The 12373-nt window shown below is 54.1% G+C and overlaps 1 protein-coding gene across 1 annotated transcript in view; it reads right to left on the bottom strand.

The window, feature by feature from the left end:
* The window catches only part of Pdgfrb (platelet derived growth factor receptor beta), a 39106-nt gene extending 36296 nt beyond the window's left edge, over window positions 1-2810 (bottom strand). Inside the window, exon 1 of the mRNA XM_026783370.1 lies at window positions 2424-2810. The gene's annotated coding sequence lies outside the window, so the exon portion shown is untranslated. The remainder of the gene's footprint in view (window positions 1-2423) is intronic.
* Window positions 2811-12373: the final 9563 nt, after the last annotated feature.

Genomic DNA, 12373 nt, shown 5'->3' with positions numbered 1-12373 from the left:
GTCTCTTCTCTCTTCTCTCCATACCACAAGGCCTATCCAGAACAAAAGCCAGATTCCCTCTTACAGCCCGAGGGCATCCTAGTCTCAGAGTCAGCCTGTGTACTGGATCTGGAGAAAGAGGAATTAGATACGAGTCCCTTCCATAGTCAAAGGTCTTTAGGGTTGTACATCATTTTTCTAGCCGGATGCTCACGCACAGAAAGTGGAGGGCGCATGTTCTTTTCTCAGCTGTGGTCACAGGTCCCACCCGACAGGTTACAAAGATCAGGCACACACCTTGTATCTTGGTAAACCCGGTTCACAGAGAAGACAGAGGCTAAGAGAGGCAAAGTGCTGGCCGGGGCCACACACTGAGGCAAGAGCAGAATCAAAAGTCAGCACCTGGCTACGCTTGATAATGCACACTTTTGATCCCAGAACTCCGGGAGGCGGAGGCAGGGGATTTCTGTAAGTTCAAGGCCAACCTGGTCTACAGAGTGAGTCCCAGGACAGCCAGGCCCTGCCTCAAAACAAACACCTGGTGTTGACCATAGGGCTCACAATCCCTAGGTATGGAGCAGCCCAGGCGCCCACAGGGTGCTCATGCAAGAATAGGCTCGGATTTGGATCCCCTAGGCTTCCTGCTGCCTCCTTACATCTGCTAGCAATTACACATCCATCTCCCCCCACCCCCCACCCCGCAGAGGAAAGAGGGCTGCTGATAACACTGCCATGCTGTGGTCTGAACTGCTTCCCAGACAGCCTCCCTCCTCGCTCAGGACCAGAGATGGGGGATCTTGGGGCATCTAGGCCTGATGCTACAGCTTCTGTTGGGGATGATGGAGGCCGGGAGGAAGCACTGCAGGAGGAGTGAGACTGCCCAGATGATGCAATGCCAGGATGTATGGGGCACAGAGTTTGGTTTGCTTCCCCCTCAGCCTAAACACTAGCGCTGATGTGTGAGCCTGGAGTCACTTAGCTTTGGTTTCCTCGTCTGCAAACAGGGATAACAACACTGACTCTGAAGCCTTGTTACGAGGCATACAAAGTGGGTGTGCACCTGTCTCGCCTGTGACAGTGCCTCTGTGACGGTGTGACCCCTATGCTGGAGCTCCAGGGGCACCTGCCTGAAGACAGGGGAGGACTGATCACTTTAGAAAGGCCTGTCAGAGGCGTTAGGGAATCCTGGCTACCACATTCTCACTTCCAACCCAGGGTCAGGCACTGAGGCTGCAAAGCAGCCAGAGCTGGTTCCGAACAGGCTGTGGTGGGCAAACTGTGAGCAGCAGAGAGGCCCAGTGTCAGGGTGCTAGTAGGAAAGGCACAGCAAGCGCCTGAAGACTGGAGGAAGCAGGGAGGGCTCCCTGGAAGAGGTATGGTTGGAGGGACCAGGAGAAGGAAGTGATGAGGAAGAGCATTCCAAGCAAGAGGGATGGAGGGGCAGGCAAATGCCCACAGGCAGGGTGGTGCAAATTCCTTTCACAGATCCTGGAATCTAACCATCTGGAACCAAGAAACCAGGCTGGAACCATGGGTCCCAGTCTGTTTGGGGCAGTGGGGTAGAGAAAGTTTAGAGTCACTTCAGCCTGGTACTGGGCTGAGCTATGGTTCGGTGGTCATCACATCAAGGTAGAGGAAGAAACCATCCCTGCATCCCAGAGGACATTCAGAGTGCTGGGACATTCCTTCTGCAAGAGGAAGCTGCAGAGAGATCTGGGCAAAAGGGAATTGTGATGAGACTCTGTTCAGATTTTAGGATAGAGTAGAGGGGAAGGAGCCCAGTCCTGAGGGAGAGAGCGAACTGGGAAACAGACCTGGAATAGCAGGAAATGGGCCAGCCACCACCCCCTTCACAGAGCAGCCCCCCAACCTGATAGCCCAGAACTAGATCCCACCCCAGCCACAGCACCACTAGGCCAGTTGGTAAACTTCCCTCCATCCAAAACTTTGGGACCCAGAATTTTCTCAGTGGCTAGGGTTTTGGAAGGACATCTTAGGAATCTGGAAAATTTGCAAATCTATTTAAAATCTCTAAAGTCGGCCTGGCAATTGACTGGCCTAAAGCCAGACGAAGTCTTAGGCACAAGACTTGGTCCAAGGGACAGGGGCTAGGATCCTGAGGTCCCCACTTCTGCGAAAGCTATTAGCCACCTCTGGATCACCCTCCCCTGGCCCTGCTATCTCTCCCATCCTCCACAGTCTTGCTCAATTGGCACCCAGAAAGCTCTGGGGGTGTCCGAAGAGGTCTGGCAGGCAGCAGCATTGAGGGAGCAGCAGGTAACTATGGGGGGGGTGACAGCCCTGCTATCAAGGGGAGTTCCTGCCCTCCTCCCATCTGATTTTGTTACTATGTTTCCCTTTTCCCCCCCTGCACAAAGAGGCACAGGCTGGGGCCGAGAGGCGACAAGAAGACATGGGATGGGTTTTCTGCTCCCTGAACTTACCAGGCTACAGATGGCTTCTGGTGTAGGCTATCACCCCCTCCAGGAAGTCCTCCTCACTGTCCTCTGTTATTTTGCTGGACCCAAAATGGACAGCAGTAGAAGGGCTGGCCTGATGCGGCAAGCCCTGGGAGAGTCAAGGGAACGGAGAGGGTGCTCAGGGGCGAGTTGCAGCCCGGCCCCTCCTCACTCCAAATGCATCCTTTGGGAGGAGCGGAACAGCCTGGAGGGGCCGCCCTGGGTCTTGCTGGCAGGCAGAAGGCTGACGACTGGTCTGGGCCCGGTCAGGCTCTGGCCTCCTCTCTGTTCTCCTCTTTCTCAAAGTTACTCCCAGAGCAAGCTTAAGTCTCAGATAGGGCAGCCGGGACTGTGACCACAGTCAGCCCCAGCGCTCACACCACTGTGGGCTTTACGTGCCTCCCCCCAACACCACACACTTTGGGGGAAAGGTTGCAGGGCCGATTCTGATTGGCCAAGCTGGGGGAAGGGGGGGAGGTGGAGCAGGGAGGGTGGACGGCGTGTGTCTGTTTTCAATTTCAGGGTTTTTTTTCTCCCTCTCTCTTTCTTTTCCCCCAAGTTTCTTGTTTTTCTTCCTCCTTTCTCTCTGCTCCCTCCCTCCTCCACCGGCTTGCTCAGGATGTGAGGGGATGTTTAGAAATTCCGCTGCCCACGCCAGCCACTGAGTCACTGTATTAGAGTGGCCTGTTCTACTTGCCTGCTGCCTGTCAAAAGGAGTCTCCCTTCAGCACAGCACCTGGGGTGGGAGGGGGTGTGGTGTCCCTCTATGCCTTAGTTTCTCCATCTGTGAGCTGTGTAGTGAATTCAGCTCTGACTCGGTGAACAAGCCCACTGAACATTCGCCCTGTGTGAGGAACTGTACTATAGTACAAGACCACCTGAGTCAGAGAGACATTCCCAGACAAGCAGGGACCCCCTAGAGGAGTGGCCGACAACCCCATAGAGGATACCTGAAGGAGGCTGGATGCGATCAGATAGCACTTGGTCATAGGGCCTTCAAGGCTTCCACCATGGAAGTCCTGACTTTTCACCTGGGGCTGGAGCTGTCTCCAGGCTGTCTTACACTTTGGGTCTGATTCCTGTCCATCTCTGCATACAGATGAGTCAATCATCACAGGAGTGTCTGACTAAACACTCAATGCAAGATTAGAGCCACTAAGCCGCTGAGAGTGGTGGAGCATGCCTGTGACCCCAGACAGGCACACCAGAAGACCAGTCTTAACTACACAGGGAGACACTGTCAGAAAAAAACAGCATACTCTTAGATTCCAGAAACAGACAGTCTTACAGGCAGACCACCCCAAGCGTGATGGGATTCTCGCAAGCTGCGGCAACCTCCCAGGAGCCAGTGGGACCCTACAGGACCAGCCCCGTGAGCACGAGGAGCCAGAGCACCGGATGGTGGGAGACAGCCTGGTTTGTGCATCCCCTCCTCCTGGTCCCTGCTGGAGATTATTCCCCTCTATCTCTTGTTAGTTCCACAGACAGGGCTTAGGAGGACAGTGCCTATCTCCCTGGAGATACAAAGGCTTTCCTTGCTTCACTGCCACGTTTCTGACTGGACTCTCCAGGCGGCCCTGGCAGAGCCTGGTGTGTTAAGCTCTGGTGTCAAGTCTCTGGCCTGGGGCCCCTGAAACTCTCCCAAGAAGGATAACATCAGCCTTGTTTCCTCCAGAAGAAACAAAGGCCCAGAGGTGAACTGGCACAGGAGGGAACAAGACTTGCCCAGGTTCACCCAGCACATTGCTTCACGTGTGCATGCCTACCCCCTTTTTACACCTTAAAGTCCCTGAGGAAACAGGAAAGGTATTATTTGCCCTGTTTTAGGGCAAGGAAACCGAGTACAAGTTCAATGAGCTTTTTGAGCTCCCACAGCAACAGCAAGGGTGGAACTAGGTTGTCTGAAACCACACTCACAGAGACAGGCACCCTGACCTGCCTTTCTCCTAGCATAAGGTACCACCTATGGTGTTCCTGTCCATCTTAACGCCCTTCTTCCCGAAGCCCCTGGCTGTTTCTCTTCCACCCACCTCTCTAATTCCTGGTCTTTTTTTGTTGTTGTTTTGGTTTGTTTTTTTTTTTTTTTCAAAACAGGGTTTCTATGTAGCTTTGGAGCCTATCCTGGAACTAGCTTTTGTAGACCAAACTGGCTTCAAACTCACAGAGATCTGCCTGCCTCTGCCTCCCGAGTGCTGGGATTAAAGGTGTGCGCCACCACTGCCTGGCTGATTCCCTGGTCTTAAACCCCTAGTCCCCAAAGATCCACTGGGTATTGTTTCAAAAGCACTTGGAGCCTTGAATAGAGCCACCTCTCCCCAGCCCTGGGGAAACTGAGTTCCAAGATGTGGAGAAGGGGTGTCCCAGGTCATGCACAACTAAGTTCTGTCCTCTTTTTTACCTTATCTTCTGTGTCCCTATATCCTAAGTTCCCCATCTCCTCTCCAGCCCCACCAAGGTCTGGGATCAGGGGCATCTGAGATTCCATTCTTGAACTTGCCCCCACCCTATCTCAATAGCAATTGCTCAACAGAGTAGCTGTGTGGAAGAGGGGATTCTGACTGGCCCAGACCATGTAGGGCAATGAGTCTCTAGAAGGTGAGCCTGGCCCAAGGCTTGGTGTCCACACAGGGTCGTGGGGGAGCATGGGTGATGCCGAAGGTCACAGGGTCAAGCCTACACAGGAATTTCCTGTGCCAAAGACTCCACCAGAAATTGCCAACTCCCTGGGTTTGAGCCCCAAATCACAAAAAATCACAGAGAGAAAGAGAGAGGTGAAGAGAAGGGGGAAACTGTACCCTAGAATTTCACTTGGTTGTGCTCATCTGGACTCTTAGACCAATCACAGGGACCAGAATAGCTTACAGGAAGCAAGGAGTGTCCACAAGAAGTGAGGACACCTGGCCCTGGACTTTCAGTCACTGGATGGGTCCCTATCTTATCTGAGCCTCAGTTTCTCAGTTGGGGGTCACTGCTGCACAGGACTTTGGGATGTTCTTCTGCAGACTGGACATTGACTAGGGAGGGGAGGATGGCAGATGCTGGAACAGGGACAGCTGGGGGCCAAAGATGCAGCACAGAGGGGAGGAGTGGTGGCGGCGGCTCCCCAGGGGAAGCTGAGGGCTGCCATTTCCGGCCAGCCCAGCCTGTCCGCTGGCCCATCTGGAATCACTTAGCTCTACCACCATTAACCCTTGGTGGGCACAGGAGCTGTTTCTCCTACCACTGATGGTGGTTGGGGCAGGAGATCCAGAACTACACAGAGTGCCACAGGGTCCTTCCAAAGGATCATGAGGCTAAACTGTCACAGCTGAGGGTAGATTTGGCACCCAGAGACTAAAGTTGGGTCAGATTCCAGCCTCTCCGTTCCAGGCTGGAGGACCTGAATGAGCCTCAGTTTCCTGCTTTAGAACACAGGTAAGTCAGGGGCTGCCGAGATGTCACTGTCCTCCAGAGCAGCATGGTGCTTGGAAGAGCAAAAGGGCAAAGGTGGCTTCTCTCTTTCAGAGTACCCCATCACTAAGTGCTTCTGTACTTGCTGCTTCTTCACAATTCTGTAGGGATGACATAGCACCATCACGCTGGGGTGGCAAACATGGCCCTAGCCCCACTGTGGACAGAGCAAACCATGCACATCCACTCCCTGCCCATACCCTAGGAGCTAGTTTGGCTACAGTCAAACAGTGAGGGTGATGGGGAGAGCTCAGAGGGGGCTTGAGGTTTTGGGGCACCACACTTCTCACCCCCACAGTCTGACGGCATACTCAGGGGGTAAGGGCTGAGCTCTACGTCCAAAGTTCCAAAGTTGCTTCTTAGCTGTATGACCCGCAGAATGCCCCAGCCTTGGGACTTTAAAATAGGAATACAAGAGAGTAGCTCACATGCTAGGAGAGGCATACAGGACCCACAGAGTTTATTGCAAGCCTGAGGCAGAACAGTTAAGAGTGTTACAAAGAATAAGGGATCTTCAGGTATTCCCAGGAGCTGCTGTCACAGGAGTCCATGACCAGAGCTGGAGGGAGGCCTCTCCACACGCTCATTCTACAGCGAAGTTTGGGACCGTGACAGAAGAGGCTCATGCCAGGCCACACGATCCTGCAGTGTGGGCCCAGATGTGACTGCAGCGAAGGCTGGCTCTCAACGTTTACACTCACGTTCTGCCTTGGAGAGGGCGTCCAGACTATGTGCAAACCCTGAACATATCCCTCACCATCAGAGCAGGAAGCAGCGCTCCGTGGGGTGAGCCGAGGGGCCGGAAGGGGAGCCCCCGTGGGAGAAGTCCCAGCATTCACAAGGCAGGGCCAGCAGCTACCACAGCTGGCTCTCCCACGCTCCTGGAGCTGCCCTGAAAGCTCCCAGGGCAGGCATGGGGTGTGAGGAAGCAGCGCACGTCCCAGACCTTAGCTAGACCATCTCATAAGGGCGTGTTCAGCACAAGTCCATGGACGGGTCTGGAGGATGGAGGGTTTCATGGGGATATGCCTGAGTTACAGGACCCCCAGCATCCTTCCCTACTACATGCAGTGAGCGGATAGTAGATCCTCTACCCATAGCAGGAAAGCCAGAGACTTAGAGCAGAAATCACAGCATGGAGACTCTTTGAGCAGGTGAGGGGAGGAGTGGGGACACAAGTCACCTTCCACAGAGACTCTTGGGACTTTTCTGACTGTACTGGTCCAGGCTGTAGCAAATGAGTCAGGCCAGGATGGCAGGAGATCTGGAGTTCAGGACATGTCCATTCACACTTACCCCAGACCCCTGATTTATACTCCCCCATGCCATCGCGGTGTCCCAGGACCACAGGGCACCATGGTGCATCCTCCTACCACACACAGAAGTCTTAAAGACAGTTGGTCAGTGGTGGCGCACGCCTTTGATGCCAGCACTAGGGAGGCTGAGGTAGGCAGATCTCTGGGAGTTCGAGACCAGCCTGGTCTACAAGAGCTAGTTCCAGGACAGGCTCCAAAGCTACAGAGAAACCCTGTCTTGAAAAATCACGAAGAAGGAGGAGGAGGAGGAGGAGGAGGAGGAGGAGGAGGAGGAGGAGGTTTTAAAGACATACAGCAGGGCCCTTGAAGACTATATTGTTTCTCCCTCATGGGAACACTGGCTCTTAAGGTTCAGAGGGGGACAGAACCTGCTAGAAGGCACATAACAGGTCTTCTGTGGGGCCTCTCATGACTACACTTAGGCTGTCCTGTTTCTCCCATCATGCATTTGCATGAAGGAAGTTCACTGGGCACCTACCTACTATGTGACCAGCTCCTACATCCCTCAGAGCTCACCAGCAAACATCAAGGAAACAACACCGATACTAATATGTGGTTGGTACAATAAGAGAGATTCAGAGAATACTGGGTTGGGCAGATGAGAGTTCTTGTTCGGGTCTCAGAAGCTCCTTCGGTGAAGACATATTTCAGCTCACACACGAATGGGAACAGTGTTTGAAGCAAAGGGAACAGCCTTTGCAAAATCTCTGAGGCTAGAAAGACCTTGAAGTGGGATATCAGAGGGAGAAAAGGTGAGGGAGGCTGAGATCTTATTAAGGATGGGGAGGTAGCCGAGAGCCAGCCTGAAGGCCTTGACGGCTTATGGCAGCCTGGCTTTTACCCTGAGACCGGTAAGTCTCTGCAGCTTAAGGATGGATACGACCAGGTACAGAGCGGAGTTTGAGGCTAGGCTGGCCTGCTGGGGAGCTTTTGGGCAACTGGGAGCCGGAGTTGAAACTTCTGGGTCCTGTCTGAGCTTTGACCATTGAGTCTCTGCCAATTTTTGTTCCTGGCACATCATGGACGCAGGACCCCTTCTGATGAAGACAGTCTGTGCTTGCCCTGGGCCCTGGTTCTTGTGTCTCCTTTGGTCTCTGGGGTGTCTGGAGAAGGATGCTGCCTCTGTTTCCCAGCGTGATAGTGGTTTCTGTCACCAGAGACTAGGCAGTAAGGGATAACTCCTCTTGTAATGCTCCAGAGTGACAGCAGGTGGCGACCGCACCTCTAGAGGGGCAGAAGGAGCACTGGCCAGGGTAGACAGGATCGTCTGAATGGCAACAATAATTCCAGGGAACCCGTCCACACATCGAGGTTCACCTCTACCTCTGAGACATGGACAGCCACCCCCATTTCCAAGGTGAAGCAAGGATCCAGAGAAGGGAATTGATGTGCCCAAGGACACAGAGCAAGGCTGAAGCTTGATTGGCCCTTGGTCTGATGTCTAGAGAGGAGCTCAGGAGGCTAGGGGTGGGAGCCCGCTGGGTCTGACACTGACCCTGGTGCCTGCCAGTTTCTCTTAAGCAAAATATTTTCAGCAGAAACCTAGACCCAAACCTTTCTCTTTCAGAGCCATAAACCAAGTTATCAGTGAGATCTTTATGAGACCTTCATCAGGGCACCCCACCCCAGGAGGCCCCGGTGTGAGAGCGGCCTGGTGTGGGAGCTTCCAGAGGGAAGAGGGAAGAGGGAAGGAGGGGCCCAATAAACAGCCACACCCAGAGATAAGGGGGCTTCCCAAAGGAAGAGGCTGGTTTAGGATAAGCAGGGACCATGCACAGTGGGGTCTTGCCATCTGCAACTACCAGTCCTGGTGGGTACATGGGAGGCGGGGTTCAGGGTCTCGAGGTCAGATGGCAGGTCAGAGGTCAGAGGTCAGAGGTGGGGGTATGGGCGCTACAGTTTCCAATCGGGGCTTTTAAATAAGGTTATGATATCTTTAGTTACGGAACTGGGGGGAGCCACATCCATGATGCTAAAACCTCTGATTGACGAGGGGGTCCACGAAGGGGTGAGGGTGAGGAAAGCCTAGAAGCTCTTTTGCATGAAGAAGCCTGAGGAGGAAGAGGAACCAGCAATTTGTTTAAGCAAAATCCAGCTATCAGGTCGTGGGGTGGGTGGGGATGTAGACACACATTCGGGGTCACTCTCTGTGCTTACCAGTCAACCATCTCTACAGAGGAGGGAAAGACTGCCAAATAGGTCATTGACTTGCTGTGTGACCCCAGGAAGGCGCCTTTACCTCTCTGAATCCATATGTTAATCTGAAAGAGAAAGCAAGGGTAACAGTCACCTCCATGTCCCTGGAAGGTGGTGAGGATGGGGGGAAGTGATGTGTGGTTTGAGACCTCACTCTTAGCACCTGCTCAGTGCGTAGAAATGTCACTGTCACAAACCAGCCTGCCGCTTCAGAGAGAGGCAGCGAATACTCAGAATACTCAGGAAAGAAGGTGCACCCCAGGAGTGCCTGCAGAGTGAGGACATCCACCCCGGGTTCCCTGACTGACTGCTCTTCCCTGCCATCGTCCCCTGCTACACTGACCTATCCCTAAGCCACTACCAAATCCTGGCTATGCCTCAGCCACTCAGGATCCCTCTCCAGGTACGAGGGGTCGGGTGGGGCTCTCAGACGGTCCCCTTCTCCCCACTCAAGACTGGGTTATCAGTACTAGGGGAATATTCCTGGAACCCTCAGGGCCAGGACATTGTACTGTACTTGGAGGACATTACCCTCCCCCACTCACCAGGCCCTCCCCCACATATCCTTCTTCAAGAGTTCTCTAGCCTTCTGTTCCTACCCAGAAATAAGATGTAGCATCCCCTTCCCTGTGAACATTTAGCATGCCTGGCCCCTAGCACTGAAGGCCCTCTGAGCATGGTGTCAGCACAGGTATGTAGGTCAGTCTGTACCTGTCAAATGAATGAATATAGAAACCAATGAATTTCTAATTTCAAATGCAAAGCCTCTCCACTAGGTGTGAACTAGAATACTCGGGATTAGAGACCCTCACCAGAATGAGATCCCTCGCTGGAGGTATCTAGCCATCCCTGGCACACTTCCCCTTGGTGGCAAACTCACTCTCTTGCAACCCCTACTTCATGCTAACCTATCGTGAGCACTTCCTTCTGGACAGGTAGGTCAGGCTCCACACCTGCAGTTTTCCCGCCTTCAGGTCCCCGCCCTCCCTGCCAGGCCTTCACTTCCCACAATAGAAGCAGCCCTGGTCGTCCCAGCTGAGAGCAAAATTCCCCCCTCCCAGGCTTCATCTTCCACCCCCCCCCCCATATCTCTTGGTTGGGCTCTCAGCGGAGCCCAGAACGTCAGATGTCTTCCAACGTGGGGGAAGTGGTGGCCTCCCCTGCTGAGACGGCTGTGAGCTCCACTGTGTCATACACTCAGCCGTCGTTAGGAAGCATGAACAGAGTTTTCCCTCTCCTCCCTGGGCCTCCCTGCTTCCATCCATTCAATGGGCAGTTTCCCTGGAGCTGGAAGAAAAACGCTAGGCTTACTGCTATGTGTAAGTGTGATTCTCATCAGGGACGCCTGCTCCGGCCAGTCGTCCGTACAGTCACACAGGGTTCAGTTTCAAAGGACCGCATGCTTGGCTGAATCCCACCACCATGAAATGCCAGGTCAGTTTTGAACAACAGACCTGCCAAGTTCATTTTGCACTGGGTCCTCCAGCAAGTTGCAGTGTGACCTTGACTCACCTGCCTGCCCTGAAGGGTTGCTGCCTGGTCCTGGGAAGAGAAAGAAAGCATTAACAGCTAAGACCTGGTTCTGCCTTCTTTAGAGGGCTCACGAATCCTGCGCATCTCGCATCTCGTGGCGCTAGGACAGGAGAGAAGATCAACTCTCAGAGGACTCTTTTGCACTGTTCCCTCCCTGGCCCCAAGCGCCATGCGGAGGGGTCCTCATCTACACTAGCCTTCCTGACCCAGAGACATCTTTTCTGAATCCTTCCCCAATTCCTCAGCCATGCCCCCCCCCACTACCAGTCTCAACGATCCGATCCCCTTTCCCATTCAAACAGCTGTGGGTTGTCTGCCTGTTTTCAATGGAGTAGGAGAGAACACACACAGACATTTAAAATGCCAGCGGGTCCCCACCCGTAGCCAATGAGGATCCGTCAGGTCAACTGTAAAAACACACTTTTCCCAATCAATTGGAGCACGTTGGCTATAAACTGCATTAGACGATAAACACTCAGGAATTTGTCCATGTATTTTAGAGAATCGGGCTGACACGTGTAGGGGTAAAATGACATGAAGCCTGAAATTTGTATTAAAATGCTTTAGGAAAAAGGCAGTCGATGGGGGGAAAAAGTGACAGAAACCTTATAATTACGGAAGCTGCACGGCGGGTTCATGATAAAACTCTGTTTTCATGTATAGTTGAAGCATCTCAACCAAAACGATAGTAAGGAAGGATAAGGAGCCGGGGAGAGCTTGTGAAGTTTCCCAAGGTGTCCCCAGAAATAGCCCACACCTTTGAGAAATCTCTCTGTGGAGCCACCAAGGGAAACACACTCGGTAGCAAGCAGACAGGCTATCTGCATATGCACATTCTCCGCAGCTTTCATCTGGGACCCGAGAGGTCGTGACCCCTGCCCCCCCCCAGACTCCCTCTACTTTACAGACGGAACCCCGTTTGAAGTCAGTCTTGCTCTCCCCCCCCACCTCAAACTGGTGGTCACTGCTGACAGCGCCACAGGCTCCTTGTGCTGTGTGAGGTTGGCCTAGGGTCCTCCCCCACGCCCCTCGGAGCCAGTTTCTCCACCTGTAACCCAGGGTCGGTGATGGGGAGGTCCCCGCGACCACCGAAGGAGGAGTCGGAACCTGAAGCGGAGCCTGGACCCTCACCCAGGCCGCGCCCTCTGGGTCCCCAGCCCCCAGGCCCATCCACCTCCTGCTTAGGGCGGCAATTTGTCTCCTTTTGAACCCCTTCGCCCGACGGGCTTCCCCCTTTGATTCGCGGCCCCGAGGCTTCCCCCCGCTTTGAAATGCAAAGCCGCCCGGCTGGGGCCGCGGACGGCCCGCGGCTATAAAAGGCCGGGGTGGGGCGGGCGCGGCGGCGGCCGCGGGTCCAGGTGAGCAGTCGCTGGTCGTCGGGGCGGCCGGCCGGCGCGGCGGCTCCAGGGCCCAGCATGCGCGGGGGACCCTGCGGTCACC

Source organism: Microtus ochrogaster, chromosome 18 (assembly GCF_000317375.1).
Source record: "Microtus ochrogaster isolate Prairie Vole_2 chromosome 18, MicOch1.0, whole genome shotgun sequence".
Taxonomy (NCBI): Eukaryota; Metazoa; Chordata; class Mammalia; order Rodentia; family Cricetidae; genus Microtus; species Microtus ochrogaster.
This window is presented reverse-complemented; position numbering and strand designations above follow the sequence as displayed.